Source organism: Odontomachus brunneus, unplaced genomic scaffold (genome assembly GCF_010583005.1).
Source record: "Odontomachus brunneus isolate Ranch 3 - 2012 unplaced genomic scaffold, Obru_v1 Obru_scaffold_167, whole genome shotgun sequence".
In the NCBI taxonomy this organism is placed as follows: Eukaryota; Metazoa; Arthropoda; class Insecta; order Hymenoptera; family Formicidae; genus Odontomachus; species Odontomachus brunneus.
The window spans coordinates 76,555-80,933 of record NW_022639617.1 but is presented as its reverse complement, the minus strand read 5'-3'; positions in this window follow the sequence as shown (position 1 = coordinate 80,933).

The window sequence follows — 4,379 nt, the reverse complement described above, 5'->3', positions numbered from 1 at the left end:
ATTCTCTATTTTATCAAGGCGTTTTATGAGATACAAAGAATTTCGTAATCGCGGGCGATAATACTCGCCTGCTCGAGAACTAAATCGTCGTTTAAGAAAAGGAGAAGATTATGTTGTGTCCTCGCGGGATGAGACCTCTTTCATCATCCATATAGACGACATTCCATATTGTGAGAAGCTTAGTAATAATATAGGGCCAGTATTGTGGCGAGCAACGTGTTTCTGGTAATCAAGCGATACACAAGCGCGTTTGGATTAGTTGCAACATCTGAAAGAGGCAAACTGTATATTATGCGATTAGCAGTAATTAAGCATAAGCAATTAACAGTAATTAAGCAGTAGGTAAGAGCATCGAGTAGGCTAGCTATAACGTCGTAATGAATAAAATATTATTAAATAAAGAACAAGAGAACAAGAGAAAGGACTATATGCGGACTTAACCGCAGAGGATATTTGCTCAGACCATCCTCGCCGATCAGTGTTTCTGTATGTCAATTACATTTGACTATCGTTACCGAGCAACAGCCCACACAAAGACTTCCAAACGTCCGAATATAAGACGTCTCCAAGACGTCTTTAAGACGTCTTTAAGACGTCTTGTGTCCCGCTTTTAAACGTTGTATTGCGTGGGAAATTATTACTATATGGAGATAGGCTCATTGTTTCATTCTCGACATGGGAAATAATGGCCAACAGAGCTGCAGTTTCAGACAAATCAGGAAGAAGGGAAGGAAGGACACGGGAAATCATTGGAAGGAAGTTTGGCAAATACCATTGGGCGATATGATCGGAGATTAAAATTCAGTCGGAAAGGAATAGGGACCGCAGATTCGGTGAAACTTTATTTTTAATTGAAATGCAGCAGTTTGTAAATTATGAGAAACCTTGTAATTAATTAACAGCTTGTAAATTTTGAAGAACGACCTCGTCCATGGAGATACACTGATCGGCGGGAATCAGAGCTCGACATGCGTTGCACATTTCGGCCGATTTCCGGCTTGCTGTTCCTCGCACGCGCGACCCACGAGTCGCTCGAGATTTAGGCTGCTTCCCCATGCAGCGAAACTTGCGTAAGCGTAACTTGCGTCGACCAATCACATCTCTCATTTGAATATATAGAGCAGATATTCAAATGAAACGTCGGCACAAGTCACGCGTACCCATCTTACGCCGCATGGGGAAGCAGCCTCAGCAACATATGGTTCGTAAGCTTTTGTTTTCAATAGTGTGGAAAGTTATTTGAAATATTTACTTACAAATCGTACGAATTTCGAGCGGCTCGTAGGTGACGTGCGCGCGCGAAGCGCGATGAAGCAAGGAGAATTGAGTTAGACGAGCGAGTCGAAAATTGGCTGAGAAATGCGCAACGCGTGCCGAGTTTCAGCGCAAATCATCGTTTTAGGTTCGTATTAATAATCATTGCTTGAAACTCGTCTCAAGATACTCAGGTCTCAATTCAAAGTTCAAGGAGAGATATTCTATTGAATCGCAATCTCGTCTCAAGTAAGGTACTCAGATCTCAATTCAGAATTCAAGGGGAGATCTTTTATTGAATCGCACAGCCATAGACGTAAATGTGTCACCTTTGTCGTAATTCAATGGAAAAACCTGGATCTGACTCTGAATAAAAGTCTGAGCATCTCATCTAAAACAAGTTTCAAATAACAACTGTTAATACGGGCTTTCAGATTATGTGAGGAGAGTGGAGAGAGCAAATTAAATCCTCGCGGAATGAGACCTTTTCGAAATCCTTGCTTGAAGCAAGCAGTGAGCAGAATATGTAAAAATATAATTATGCTTGCATTAACAATTGCATTCTATAATTACACTCTATAATTGCATCTCACGTGCACAATGCACGTATAATGTGTATAAAAGCGTTAAGGAAAATGCCCTAATTGTAAATAGGAAGAAGAAAGTGAACTAGCTATAACGTTATAATAAGTATAATGATAATGATATACTATAAGTACAATGATATACTTATAGTATTCCAGTATTCCAGAATTATATAGCATTCTATCGAATTACATACCAAGTCAAGAGACGAAGCATGAAGCATGAAGCAAGGATGCGCGGTGGGTTTGTTCATATTACTTTTGCTTAAATATCGGAAAATCGTCTTGTGTTTCATGTTTTCTATTATTTTTTTTTAATTACGTCTAGCTAACGTTACTGGGTGAGAGATTGTTATTGAAGGTCGCTCTGCTGTTTCATTTTAAGCACGGGAAATGAATTTTCATCGTCGAAAGGAATTTTAGTCAACACCACCTGACAATTTAATCAAAGATTAAAATTCAATCGGACAAATAAATTCGATTGAACTTCATTCTTAATTCGATCATGCTTTTTTATAAGATACGGAGAACCTCGTAACGCCATAACAATGATAATTCCGTGATATGCGAACCTCTGTGGGTGTGAATCATCGCTTTGGACCATGTATGAGTGGAAAGAGAAATGAGGTAGGACTTAAGGGACGTCTACATTGGAAGTAAATAGCAAGAAGTAGGAAGTAAGAGTAAGAAATTGATCAACCACAGTCGAATGTGAGAAGAATAATCAACTATGATTGGTCAATTTTTTATTCTTACTTTCTACTTCTTACTGCTTACTTCCAATGTAGACGTCCCTTTAGACTGTTGTATTCTCGCGGGATGAGACCTCTCGTCAGAATCCTTGCGATGCTTATATCTAAAACACACACGTACTTGATACGGCTGCTTCCCCATGCAGCGAAACTTGCGTAAGCGTAACTTGCGTTGATCAATCACATCTCTCATTTGAATATATAGAGCAGATATACAAATGAAACGATATGATAAGTCGGCACAAGTCACGCGCACTCATCTTACGCCGCATGGGGAAGCAAGCCTCAGCAACATATGGTTTGTAAGCTTTTGTTTTCAATAGTGTGGAAAGTTATTTGAAATATTTACTTACAAATTTCGTACGAATTTCGAGCGATAGTGTGATAAAGAAGAGTCTCAGTATTGTAAGAAACTAAGTTTTTTTTTGTAAGAAACTAAGTTCTCAACTTTCGCGTTGCAGGACAGCGCTCGCGCTAGTGATCGCTGAACGAAGAAAGTTAATAAAGATAGATAAAACGCAATTAAAAAGCGAAATCTAATGGTTCCTGCACACAGAACGCGGTAATGCTTGCCGCGCGGCGGAAGTCCGCGCGACAGCCAATCAATATGTTGTTTTTCCGTAAGAGCTAGAAGGTTATTACGGAAAGCAGCATATTGATTGGCTGTCGCGCGAACTTCCGCCGCGTGGCAAGCATTACCGCGTCCTGTGTGCAGGAGCCATAAAAGATACGTGGTTCTTCGTAGCCGGACGATCTCATTTGTCAGCAGATGCGCAAATCGTTTGTCTAAATTGTTTCGCTTCGGATCATATGGCAGCGAAAAGAGATAGGAAAGGGGCGAGGGTCGTTAGATTAGGTTATCGCGGAATGTGAGACCTCACGCTGATCCTTGCGACGTTCGTGCTTCAGATTATCTGACCACTACAATTCCATCATCACTATCGCGGAGAACGATTGATTAAAAATTCAATTGTCGCGACGTAATCTCCCCAATTTCCTCGCAACTAGATCGGAATTATAGAAATTAAGTGTAGCGCTACTTGATGTAACTAATAATAAGAGCGGTATTTGTGCTAGTTGTAAGGCCATGAGACAAAGTAATAATAATAGCGCTGTAGATATTATGTTACCTTAGCAGGAACAAGGAGAAAAAAATTCCAAATCAGTTTATTATCCGCACTGAATCTTCGTTCGAATATGGGAAAAATTGTCGGATCACACTCAATTATTTTTTACGAATTATAGAAGGAGGAAGAAAAAGAACGAAAGAGAATGAGAGAGAGAGAAAGAGAGCGAGAAAATGAGAGAGAGAAAGACAGAGTTTTGTCGAGGTATTATTTCGTTATTTTATCTCAGACATGAGAAATGAATGTTTATCGGGATAAAGTTCCGAAAGGCACAACCTTCGATTCAGCTGGTTTTTTGTAGAAAGCTACTCCTTAGTTCCAAAACATTGAAGGATTTTTGCCGACAACACCCTGTTCGCCCTCCATCCGCGCTCAAAGTTCAAACTTTGTGTCCGCTGTTTCTTCGCGCGTCTGCATATATTGGCGCGTACCTAAACCTAAACTGTTATGTTATGCCACTCGCAACAATGTGTTACGTCCAGTTATATACGCACAACACACACACACACACACACACTCTACTTGCCCGCTCGCGCGCTCGTCCGCCACATAAGGCGGGCTCGCGGTGGATACGTATATTCCTCTTATATATATATATATATATATATATATATATATATATATATATATATATATATATATATATATATATATATATATAT